This window comes from Petaurus breviceps, unplaced genomic scaffold (assembly GCF_028583685.1).
Source record: "Petaurus breviceps papuanus isolate PSGF00001 unplaced genomic scaffold, PetGlider_PUasm1.0 90903, whole genome shotgun sequence".
Classification (NCBI taxonomy): Eukaryota; Metazoa; Chordata; class Mammalia; order Diprotodontia; family Petauridae; genus Petaurus; species Petaurus breviceps.
Window position 1 is genome coordinate 10064235 of NW_027187376.1, and position 14016 is coordinate 10078250.

Genomic DNA, 14016 nt, shown 5'->3' on the forward strand with positions numbered 1-14016 from the left:
TAGTACATGGCAGGCATTATGCTAAGTACTGGGAAAACAAAGAAAGGCAAACAACGATGCCTAATCTCAAAGAGCTCAGTCTAATGGGAGAGACAACATACAAACAACTATGTGTCAGGAGGAAGGCAGGACAATCAAGGGGTAGGAAAGACTTCTTGCAGAAACTGGGACTTTAGCTAAGACTTGAAGGAAGCCAAAGAAGCCAGCAGGTGGGGATGAGGAAGGAGAGAATTCCTGGCATGGGAAACAGCCAGTGAAAATACTCTGAGACAGAAGATGGGGGGTCTTATGGAAGCAACAGCAAGGAGGCCAGTGTCACCAGAGTAAAGTGTAAGAATATTGGAGAGGTATAAAGTGGCCAGTTAATAAAGGACTTTGAAACCTAACAAAAGATTTAATATTTAATCCTGGAGACAAATGGAGTCACTGCTGTTTGTTTGGTAGACGTGGGGTGGGGTGAGGTGATATGGTCAGACATGTACTTTAGAAGGATTAATTTAACAGCTGAATGGAAAATGGACTGGAGTGCAGAGACACTTGAAGCATGGAGATCAAGCAGCAACCTATTGCAATGATCCAGGCATGAGGTGATGAGGCCCTGCAACAAGGTAGTGGCAGCGACAGAAGAAAGAAGGAGACTTATAGAAGAGATATATCTGAAAAGGATCTATATGTACAAAACTATTTATAGCAGTTCTTTTTGTGCAAAGAATTGAAAATCAAGGGGATGCCCATCAATTGGAGAATGACTAAACACATAAATAAACATAAAAATAAATAAACACATAAATAAATAAAGATAATCAAGAGATATATCTGAGAAATGTTTTTTACAAGTTGATTTTTTATCATTTTTCTTTGCCCAGATATTCTTTTTCTTACCCTTTCAGTAACCAAATTGTCCCCGCACAAAAAGGATGGTACCATAAAACATATTTTGATATATTTATTCATGTACATATAGAATATAAGTTCTCTGAAGGCAGGAACTATTTCATTTTTGTCTTACAGTGCCCAGCAGTAGGGACTTAACTAAATGCTTGTTGATTGATTGATCATTGATTGAAAGAGACCAAAAGAGCCCCAAAAGTGCCTTAGATAGCAGATACTTCATCTTGTCAAGTAGAGACATATGGCAGCCAAAGGCATTACTGACTTCTCTTTTTTATTCTTTATTATAAAGTGATAGTTTTCTGGAAAGATATGTAAAAACAATCTATCAATTCAAAATGTTTTAAAGTTTTGTATCATCCCTTACCTTTTTAAAGCAAGCAAACACAACAAAACTACTCCATGTCTTATTTGTAAAAACTTCATGTAGAAATTAGCTATTATAAGCAATTTGCTTCATAAAAAATCAACAAGCAGCAGAAAGAAAGACAGTTTTGGGGCGGCCAGGTAGCACAGCGAGTAAGAGCACTGGCCCCAGTGTCGGGATGACCTGGGGATTGAATCCAGGCTCAGACACTTAGCACCCACCCAGAAATAACTGGCCGTGTAACCTTGAGCAAGTTACTTAACCCCAATTGCTTTAAAAAAAAAAAAAAGAAAGAAAGAAAGACAGTTTTACAGAAAGCTTAGCTGAGGATCCAAATGAGCCATGTCATTGAGAGAGCACTTAAGGATGAAACTTAGGGGACAACCAATGGAAAAGGTCTGTCATGATTTCTATAATGTTTCTCATTGGCACCACCACTTTTGGACCCAAATGTCACCAGACTTGATGTGTTACATGAGGAAAGTGAATGTCACTAAAAGAAAGGATGTGAATAGTAACTGTATTTGGACAAATATACTTGGAGGAGGCCAGTGGTGGAGTGACACAATTTTGAAGTCTTTGAGAGATTAATTCTCAAACAATCTAATAGAAGACAGAATGCTCAATGATTGGAAAAATTCATGGACATTCTTACTACCAAAAAAGCAATTAAGGACACATCAATAACTGTAGAGTCATATGCCTACTGTCAGGATCCCCATGACAAGACCTCTCCCCTCTTGTTTTACTCCTCTCTTTTTATTATAAGAAGACATCCTGTTTTCCAGAGCTAAGGGCTAGCAAGAAAGCTGTGCCCCAAGCTTGGCATAACAATGATCCTTTGAATTTATGCTCTAGTGTAATTCTGCCACAGCAAAATCCCAGAATTCCTCCACCAGTCTCAGGTAGTCCCTAAACTCTGACAAATACCTGCAGGAATCATATTCCCATCAGGAAGCCCTGCTATGAATCAAACTTGTCTCATTGTTGCTGTTCCCCTCATTGTCACAGTTATAGCTCACTGTGTAGTCCATAGATTCCTAAAGTGGGTGGTACACTTCCTGGTGGGGGAGGGAGAGGGCAGGCACTGGAATGATGGGGGGGGGGTGGTAATAGCATTAGGTGCAATTGGGGGATGTTGAATAAAAATACGGTGGCAGTACAAGCATAAGAAAAAAAGAGAAGAAAATTTTGAAAAATCATTCATACATGTTTCAACTGTGTAACAGAGTTCAAGTTGTAGTGATTACATTATTTTCCAAATAAACACACAAAATGCAAGTTATAACGGTTCAGAGATCAAGTTCACCAACAGATCTTAACAAGAAAGTGTTAGCAGGTGAGAATGTTACGCATTGTCAGGATGTCCAGCATGCATGGGCAGGAATATGTATGTGTAATGAGTTTTTACAGTATGATACCATATATTTGCATGATGCAATATTGCATAATCAAAATTTCAATGCAGGAAAAAAACCCACAAATTTACAACAAATCGTTAAATTTAAGATGTGCCATTTTAAAATATATATATTTTATATTTTTTAAATGATGCAAATTAAAAAAAAAAAAGCTAAAAGCTTAAATAAAGTAGATTTCCGGGGGGTGCTAAGTAATTTTTTTTGAAAAGGGGAAGCATGAGCCAAATAAGTTTGGGAACCTCTGGTGTAGTCATTGCTATGCACATTAAGGTTTGGAGTCGCTAAAGCAAGTTTCCTCAGTATCAGAGTGGACCTCAGCATGTGTCTAGTTTCCCTCCTGCAACAAAAGAAAGAAAGCTTTTTGCTTATGACTACTGTTAATTCTTCCCGTATGGGCTCTTTAATATTTTCAGAGTTAACAGTGGTTGCATAGTTTTTGGTTATTTGTTTTGTTTGTTGAAGCTAGTATTTGGGACATTGCTTCTGTGAGCACTCTGATATTTTATTTTTCAGAGTAGCATAACCTCTGTGACTCAGATTTGACACTACTTTTCCAATGTATTAATTTTTTATGAGAACAATCTACATATTTAGGGCAACCTTGATTAAATTTTTAGAGGGGAATGGGAAGGTCTTCAAAAAGGCTTGACTATTTAGCAGAATTTGATTAAATAGAACAAAATACTGTCTCAAGGCCTCTCCTCCAAAAATATGTCTCCAATGGATATGCCAAAATCATAAAAGTTTCCTTGGGAGGAGTAAAATCAGAGATAATTTTGTTCAACAATCCTCTGATAATAAAATAAAACAAAACAGAACTTCAGATTCTCACCTAACAATATTGCTACAGTCATGGAGAATGTCCAGCTCAGAGTCCAGATTCAGAGTCTAGAGTCAGAACAGAGATTCCCTACAGAAGATAAGTGCCTTTGTGTACTTTAATTTGCAGATAACATTGTGCTGAATATATCAAGCCCTGGAAAACTTCAAGGTCTAAATGAGATTCATAATCATTCAAAAGAATCTTGTCAAACCTTTCACACAGGAAAAAAAGCCTTGTGGATTAAGACTGCCTATTGTTCAGACTAGCTTTGGATGACACAAAACTAGTCATGAGTCACCCAAAGGGTAACAGAGAGACAAATGGTGAGTGGGAATAGGCTGCACCATATTACAGTGCAGGACTGTGCACCAAAGGATGAATAAAAGTTATCATCAAAAAGATGTATAATTATAAAGGGAAGTCTGCCTCTTATGTAGTAAAAATAATAATATATGGGCATGCCATGGGCCCCCATGTGGCCACAGAAGGTCAAAATATCTAGAGGAAGGTCCCCTTCATGTAGAGTGGACATTTTCTTAAGGATTTAGAGGAAGTTATGGACAAGAGTAATGAGTTAAGAAGGTGTATGTCTGCACAATTAAAGGAAGTATCCCTATCAATGAGATCACAGATCCGTCTGAGTGTCAAAGTAGTGAATTACTCTGTTTTTAATGGAAGCCTGTTGAACTGCATACCTACCTCCTTAACTCAATAATATTTTTATGAGAATAATCTACACATATTGGAGCCTTGATATTATTACAGTAAGCCTTAATATTTTTTAAAGAGTATATTATAACAGCATTCATATAGTGTTTTAAGGTTTGTAAAAAGGTTTGTAAAAGTAAGGTAAGGTTTGTAAAAAAAAAAAGTAAGGTTTGTAAAAATGCTTTACAAATATTATCTCATTTAACCCCTACAATAATCCTGGGAAGTAGGCTTATTACCATCCCAGTTTTATAGATGAGGCAACTAACAGCTGTTAAGTGACTTGCCTGGGGTCACACAGTTAATTAATATCTGGGGCTAGACTTGAATTTGTAATGAACACAGAGATATAACAGGACATCTAGGCCAATTATAATTTGATAGGAATGTTTATTAACCAGCCGGGACTGCCTCTCAGACCAAAAGACAGCTTCGAGCTTTCTGTTAGACATAATTTTATAGACAATGTGATTGCTAGCAACAGAATATGTTTCTAAGGGGTACAATGTCTTTAGCATTGTGTCTATTGAGGCAAAACATTCTCAGTATTATTCCTATTGAAACAAAGCCTTAGTATTATTTCTACTGAAGCAAAGCCATAGTTCCTTAGCAAAGCCTTGGATACAAACATAAACAGACCTGAATCCGTGGGAATCTGTAGCATGTTTTAGCAACACAGGTGAAACATTTCTTTACTATTGGAGCCTATTAGGTGGTTTCCAAGGAATCCAGTAGGAGTCCCCTCTAGCAGGTTTAAAGGGGCTCTAGTGTATAATTTCTGGTGGGCACTCCAAATTCAGGTCTTTCTGATGTCACAGGGAAGCTAGGTGGCACAGTGGGTAGAGCATTAGGCCTGGAATAAGAAAGACCTAAGGCCAAATCCTGCCTCAAACACTTACTAGCTGTATGTCCCTGGGCAGGTCACTTACTGCTGTTTTCCCAGTTTCCTCATCTATAAAATGAGCTGGAGAAGGAAATGGCAAACCATTCCATTGTCTTTGCCAAGAAAATCCCAAACAGGGTCACAAAGAGTCTGAAACAACTGAACAACAACGTCAACTTTTTGACTCCAGGTCCAATACTCTATTACTATACCACCTTGTTCCCTCTATAAAAATAAAAGAAAATCATAGAAACTATATGAAAAGGGGGAGGGGGAAGAGTAAATTATATTGGCTATCCTGGGGTTATGAAACAAATTTCATCTCAAGGATAGAAAGGAAGATCATTAGTTACCACCAAAACAAAATTGGGTAAAATTGCTGCTGTTCTACAGAACTACCAAATAAAATTTTTGTATTTTGCTATAATACTATATTATTATTTATTATTATATTACATATTGCTATTCTTCTTTCTTTAAAAAAATTTTTGTTACACTTGAGTTCTAAGCTGTTTCCCTCCCTCCCAACCCTGCACTTAAGAAGGCCAACATTTGACACAGATATGTGTGTGTGTGTGAAATTTTACAATACAATTTAATGTATCAGTTATTTCTCTGCAGCTGGGTAGCATCTTTCTTCATAGGTCCTTTGTAGTTGATTTGAATATTCATGTAACTCAAAATAGCTTGGTCATTCACATTTACTCTTAAAACAATATTTCTGTTACTGTATACAATGTTCTCTTGGTTCTGCTCATTTCATTCTTCATTATTTCAGGTATGTCTTTCCATGTTTTCCTAAAATCAACCTGCTCAGCATTTCTTACAGCACAATGGTGTTCCATCACAATCACATACCACAACTTATTCAGTCATTCATCAGTTGCTGGGTATCCTCTCAGTTTCCAGTTCTTTGTCATCACAAAGGGAGCTGCTATAAATATTTTAGAACATATAGGTCTTTTTCCTTTTTCTCTGATCACCTTGGGAACAGACCTGGTAATGTTAACTCTGACATAATTAAGTATGTCATGTTTATGTTAATGACATATAACATATTATGTTAATGACATAATTCCAGATTATTCTCCAAAATGATTGGGTTATTTCACAGTTCCACCAATCCCCCTTTCTTCTTTCTAGAGTTAAGAGACTATGGCTGTGGAACACTGTTTACATTTAACTTGGTTGATACATCAGTTAATGTCACACAAGTGTGATTTTCTTTGTCAGAAGGGATAGCTCTGGTAGGAAAGGGATGGGAGGAAATAAAGATTGGGATATAAAGGGATTGGGAAATAAAGGTTGTATAAAAAGAAATACATGAACTTTTTTTAAAAAGTTTTAATTGTTCTTTGACTTTTACAAAAATCAAAACAAGACACCAAATGTCTTCCTGTTTTTCCTGTGTGATATGATGTGTTCATTTATATGTTTGGATGTAGATTATATGACTCAGATTTTCTTGGTTTCTGTGATTTTTCTGAAATTACAGCATTTATAGTCTACTATAAAGCTTAGCACTTTGTAGCCATTATATCTTTTTTTATATATTTATCAGCATGGTTGCATGTGTCTGATTCATTTCCCCAACTAGATTGTAAATTCCTTCAGGTCAGGGTCTAGGTCTTATACTTCTGAATCCCCCACAGTACTTGGCATTCAATAAACCCTTGCTGATGTAATGAGTGTTTGAGGGGAGACCTAAATGAATCTCTTCCTTCTCCAATACACTCACCTCACTGTCGCCAAATTTACATCCCTAAAATACCTTCTAATCATGTTACTCTGATCCAGATACTCAAAAATCTTCAAAGATCTCCTTTGCCTTTAAGATAAGCTACATAATTCTCAATCTAACATTTAGAATCTTCTGCATTCTGACTCCCACCTACTTCTCTTATTACATATTCTTTTCCTTTATTCACTCTTGATTCTGGCCAAACTGGCCTGCTAGCTATTCCTTGTACATGTCAACCTACCTCCGGTACCTTTGCACAGCTGTTCTCCTGTCTAGAGTGTCCTCCTCATCTCTACCTCCTGGAACTTTTACTTTGTTTAAGACACTTCATGTGCCAAATCTTATGTGAGGTTTTTCCTGATTCCTCCAGTTCTTAATGCTCTCTTACATTTGAAACAATGCTGTATTTTTGTGTGTGTGTTTGGGCAGTTAGGTGACACAGTGAGGAGAGCTCAAAGCTTTGAATCAGGAAGACCTGAGTTCAAATCCGGCCTTGGACATTTACTAACTATGTGACCCTGGGCAAGTCAATTTACCCTGTTTGCCTCAGTTTCTTTATCTGTAAAATGCGATAGAGAAGAAAATAACAAATCACTCCAGTATCTTTGCCAAAAAATCCCAAATAGGGTCATGAAGAGTCAAAAACAACTGAACAATAACAATTTTGTGTTTATTTGTATATTCTGTACATATTGTGCTCCCCACTCACCTTATTCAATAGAATATAAACTTTGTATAGGACAACTTTAGTTTTATCTTTGTAGATCCACTACCTTGCAAATAATAAGCACTTAATAAATATTTGTTTAATTTAATCATAAATTTAGAGCTAGAAGAGATGTAGAGTCAATATTCTAGGCCTATCTTATTTTATTGTACTTCTACATTTGGTATTACTACACATGCCTTTTTATAGGAAAAATCTCATTCCCATGAGAAACTTCAGTGTCTCTAGGAAGAACAATATAAAAGTATGTGTCCAACTTGTTCTACTCAGTATGCATTGATGTTACCTTTCTCAGAATATTCCTACACCCCACTTGGTCACTGAGCTTCATTGACTCTACCAACATTGCCTACCCTGATTGATCTGTTAACCTTGTCCCTCTCTCTCCCAGATAATTTTATACCACCCTCATTTGGTTTTCTTTTTCCAAAAAAATATAAAAAGTGATCAGCTTTGCTCAACCAGAGAAAAGGAACTTCTTTATGACCTAAAGACTCTGTCTGGGTTTGAGAGTCTCCCTTTTCATGAAAGTGTAACTAATCTATAATGATGTCTTGGTTAAGCCAGAAAGTCAGAGAAGTGAATCAGTTCAACAATTGGCAGGGCCATAACTCTGGTAAACGTCACTTTCTGACTCCAATGAGTATGGGAGGAGAGGGTAGAAGTTGGGGGATGGGGGGGGAACCTGGGTCTTTCCACATTGAATTCCTGGGCAAAGAGATTTTCTTTTTTTGGCAAGGCAATAGGGGTTACGTGACTTGCCCTGGGTTACACATCTAGTAAGTGTTAAGTGCCTGGTGTCAAATTTGAATTCAGGTCCTCCTGACTCCAGGGCTGGTACTCTATCTACTGTACCACCTAGCTTCCCTACTAAGTACAGTCTTGATGAAGTTTGGCTGCCTGAATTAAAATTTTAAAAAAAGTATGACTTTACCTTTGGATACTAATTTCCTTATATTAATTAGTATATAGGTTTGACATGTGTCCTGGTTTGAAACCTGTGGACTCCTTGATCTAAGATTATCCTACTTAAATCAGCTTCCTTTGTCCAAACCCAATCTGTCTGATTTCTTGTATTTCTGGTTTAAACAGTTGCCTTCCTCTCATAACCTCTCAAGCCTTGGCAGTCTCTGATATTGCTTCAGTTCAATCTCTCTAATACTGTTGACATTATATTAGCCTTCTCATGAAGCTACAGGCTTCTTCTATTGAGGTTCTGTTGCCTTCTGATTTTCTCAGAGGATAAGCCCAAGTTGCCATCTCTGTCTGTCAGAGTCTGATTGGTTTTCCATTGATTTGTTTGAGATCTTTAGAATCTTTTTTCAGACCCTGTCCTGTGCTCTGGCTCAGTCTGACATGTCAGGTCTCATTTCTAACATCATGGACATGTGGTCTGCTACAACAGAAAGGTAAAATTTTGAGGTACTCCTCCCTCCACAGAAAACATTCTGGCTGTTTGTAAATCTTATGTAATCCTAAAACCTGATAGGTTCTGAAAAGTGGAATTGTTACAGCCAAGATAACTCTAGGTATTTTCGAAATCTTGCTGAAGCCGTCTACTCTAAAAGGAAAAAAAGAAAAGAAGAGGGGGCGAGAATGAGCTCTTTGACAGCTACAGGAATCTTTTTTTGGAAAACAGTTTATTTTGTTTAGTAAGTGCTGAAAACCTGGCAAAGTAAAATTGGAACAGATCTTCCAAACATCACAGTTTGACTGTTGTTTTAAGGTTAAATGCTGACAGGAGCTTTCCACCCCCTCTTTCAGAATATCTTATTAAACTTTAAGTGAAAAGAAAGAAAAATTGGATTCAGTTTAAAAAGAAATAGGAATCTTCCCAATGTAAGCAGTTAGTCAATAAATATTGAAGCATTTGTTATAAAACAGGCATTGGGCTAAGCACTGGGGATACAAAAAGATGCAAAAGATAGCACCTGCCCTCAAGGAGTTTATAATGTACTGGGGGGGACAATGGGCAAACAAGCATATGCAAAGCAAGCTACAAACAGTATGAACAGGAAAAAATAACAAAGAAAATACACTGCAATTCAGAGGGGTCGGGAACAGCTTCCCAAAGAAGGCGAGATTTTAGTTAGGATTGTTCAGTTGTGCTAACTAAATGCAGCTAGACGACATGGAAGCTCTTGGAAATGGGGACAAGATACCAAATGAAAAAAAAAAAACATTTCCTTTGCAGGGAGATATTGGGGGGTTTCTAATAAATGTGAAGCTTAATTCCCAGATAGATGCTGGCATCTTGGTATAGAATGGAGTAATTGTAATAGGAATTTGAAGATCTTTCCTGCCCCTTAATAAGCCTAAGGAAATTTGAAGACCTTCTCTGATTTGTAGATCTTCCCTGCCCCCTAACAGGATTGATGTAATCACACAGAGCCTGTGGTGGAGGAGTTTGCTGAAGGGTAGAGCAGAGCCCACAGGAAGATGGGAGTCAGAGTAGGTAGAGCTGGAGGGAAGAGAGGACATATCCAAGGGAGACAACAAGGCTTGGGAGTGTTTGCCACCTGCTGCAACAGCTAGACCTGTGCATAAATGTTTGTTTGTAGGAAGGCTAAAGGATGGTATGGCTCTCTGATGCATTGTGTATTAACTTCTATGTTGTTATGATGGATTCAGTTTCCTGGCGTTGGGATTTGGTTTTTAGCCATGTCATCTAGCTGCATCTAGCACAATTGAACAATCCCAACTAAATATTTTTGCTTCTGTCTTCTATATGGAGAGTCTGTTATATTTTGTGATTGAGCACAATGCCAACATGTTCACAGTAGCCATTGGCACTGTGAATATTGTGCTGGCATTACAAATGAGAAAAGGAAATTGGAATCATGGGTCATCTTTAGGAGTGTTCAATTTAAGCTCATATGGACATTGGGTTTCATACATTAGTTGAACAATTATCCATTGCACAATTCATGTAGGCTGTGGATAGTAATTGATGAGCAATGGTTTTATTTAATTTTTTTTTACTTAAAACTGACTTTTAAACATTCTGCACTAGGGCTTTGGATGTATTCAGCATGGAATGTCAAAATTGAGAGATACACAGATGGTGACATCTTTTCCATGCAAATGATTTGAATGAATTCAACTATATTAATGTTATTGGATTGATAATAATAACTTCTATTTTATATTTTAATTGCTCTTAAAACTGTTTTCTGATGTTGCTATGTTCATAAGTTTTAAATATTATAATTCTTTAAATGTATTATAAAGCTGGGCAATTGATAGCTGGGACTGATCCTTGAATGTTATGCATATCCAATACTAAAGGGTTGGAGTTTCTTTGATTTGAATATTATGATTGCTTTGTAAGAGACATCACATAGTGGAAATATTTGTCTGGGGGACATGGCACTCCTTTTTAAATACATTTTTTATTTTTTAGTTTACATCATTCACTCAAGATTTTTAGTTACAAACTTTCTCCCCATTTTCCCCTACCCACCATGCCAAAACAGTAATCCCACTGAATATCCCCTCCTCCAATCTGCTCTCTCCCATATCTTCCCCCATACCCCCTCTGACTTTCCAGTAGGGCACAGTGGATCTCTATGTCCCAATGCCTATATATCTTATTTCATAGTTACATGTAAAATAATAATAATTTTTAAACATTTGATTTTAAACCTTTGAATTCCAGATTCACTCCCTTCCTCCCTTGTCACCCACCCTTACTGGAAAGATAAGCAATTCAGTATAGATTGTACATGTGCAGCTAATGCAAAACATTACCATAGTAGATATATTGTAAAACACTGATTACATTTCCCTCTCTCCTATCCCACCTCCCACTTGTTCTATTCTCTACTTTGATCCCATCCCTTTTCAAAAGTGGGTGCTTCCAGCTTCCCTCCCCCTCAGCCTGCCCTCCCTTCCATCATCCCCCCTCTCATCCCCTTCCCCTCTACTCTCCTGTAGGGTGAAATATCCTATTTAGTGTGTATGTCATTCCCTCCCCAAGCCAAATTCAATGAGAATAAGGTTGATCCACTCCCTTTTGCCTACCTATTCTTCCCTTCCATTGTAACTATTTTCCCTTGCCTCTTCTATATGAGATAGTTTACCCCATTCTGTCTCTCCCCATCTCCTCTCATTATATTTCTCTCTCACCTTTTAAGTACCATCCCTTCCTGTTAAATTGGTCCTGTGCCCTCTATCTATGTATTCCTGTAAACATATATACACACATTCACATATGTATTCATACGCCCATATACCCTCCGATATATTTGTATATATATATTTCTATTCCCTTCAACTATTTTCATACTGAGAAAAGTTTCATCAGTTACTATTATTGTTTTTCCATGTAGGAATGTTAATAGTTCATCTTTGATAAGTTCCTTATGATTTCTTTTCTCTGTTTACCTTTTCATGCTTCTTGTATATGAATGTCAAATTTTCTATTCAACTCTCTTTTTTTCCTCAAGAATGCTTGAAAGTCCTCTATTCTACTGAATGACTATATTTTTCCCTGAAACATGATACTCAGTTTTGCTGGGTACATGATTCTTGGTTTTAATCCCAGCTCCTTTGACTTCCGGGATATCATATTCCAAGCCCTTCAATCCCTCAGTGTGAAAGCTGCCAGATTCTGAGTTATCCTGATTGCGTTTTCACAATATTCAAATTGTTTTTTCCTGGCTGCTTGTAATATTTTCTCCTTGATCTGGGAACTCCAGAACCTGGCTATAATATTCCTAGAAGTTTTCTTTTGGGGATCTTTTTCAGGAGGTGATTGGTGGATTCCTACAACCTCTATTTTGCCCTCTGGTTCTAAAACATCAGGGCAGTTTTCCTTGAGAATTTCTTGGAGGATGATTTCTAGGTTCTTTCTTTGATCATGGCCTTCAGGTAGTCCAATAATTTTTAAATTATCTCTCCTGGATCTATTTTCCAGGTCAGTGGTTTTTCCAATGAGATATTTTACATTGCCTTCTATTCTTTCATTTGTTTGGATCTGCTTAACAGCATCTTGATTTCTCATAAGGTCACTAGCTTCCATTTGCTCCAATCTAATTCTGAAGGAATGATTCTACTCAGTGAGCTTTCACAATTCTTTTTCCATCTGGCAAATTTGGCTTTTTAAGGCATTCTTCTCCTCATTGCCTTTTTGAGCCTCCTTTGCCATTTGAGTTAGTCTATTTTTTAAGGTGTTATCTTCTTCAGTCAGGTTGTGGCTGCGGTGGCCACACCTCAGCCGCTTCTCCCTCAAGGAGCCAAGGCTGGACCACACTCCCAGAACCCCGTTCCCACAAAGTCCACACAGAACTCTCACCTTGTCTTTGGCATTTATGGGTTGGTAATTCACTGAGATAAACCCTTCCTGCTGGCCTGTCTTCGGCGGGAGGTTTGTTTCTCTCTGTCACTTTGTTCAATCTGTAGCCCTAAAGTTTGTTTAGAGTCATATTTTATAGGTATTTGAGGTGGTTATAGGGGGAGCTCAAGGAGTTTTCCTTCATCTATGCCGTCATCTTGGCTCCACCCCAACTGTTGTTTTTAATCCAATTTTAAGTTCCAAATGCTCTGTCTCCCTTTCCCTCCCCCCTTATTGAGAAAGCATTCTTGATATAAATCTCACCTGGTGACAGTGTATAATCCTTATAATATACTGCTGTACTATTGCCTTACTATTATTTTGTTCAAAATCTTTGCATCCATATTCATTAGGGAAATTGGTCTATAATTTTCTTTCTCTGTATTAGTTCTTTCTGTTTTAAGTATCAGCACCACATTTGTGTCATAAAAGAAGTTTTGTAGGGACTCTTCTGCCTATTTTTCCAAATAGTTTATATAGTAATGGAATTAATAGTTCTTTAAATGCTCTTGAACCCATCTGGTACTGGGAATTTTTTCTTAGGGAGTTCATTAATGGCTTGTTCAATTTCTTTTTCTAAAATGGGGTTATTTGGGGGCAGCTAGGTGGCTCAGTGAATAGAGCACCGGCCCTGGAGCCAGGAGGACCTGAGTTCAAATCCAGCCTCAGACACTTAACACAAAAACTAGCCATGTGACCTTGGGCAAGTGACTTACCCTCAATTGCCCCTCAAAAAAAAGGCAACAAAATAAAAAATTAAAAAAATAAAATGGGGTTATTTAGGCATTCTATTTCCTGATCTGTTAATCTTAGTAATTTATATGTTTGTAAGTATTTGTTGATTTCATTCAGATTGTGAAGTTTATTGCCATATAATTGGGCAAAATATTTCCTAATAATTTCTTTAACTTTTTCTTCATTAGTGGTGATTTTACCTTTTCTTTTTTTTATACTGGATACTTCATTTTCTTATTTTTTTTCTAATCAAATTAACCAATGGTTTATCTATTTTATTGGTGTTTTTTTTTTATAAAACCAGCTCCTAGATTTATTAGCTCAATAATTTTTTTTTTATTGTATTAATCTCACCTTTGATTTTTAGGATTTCCGATTTGGTGCT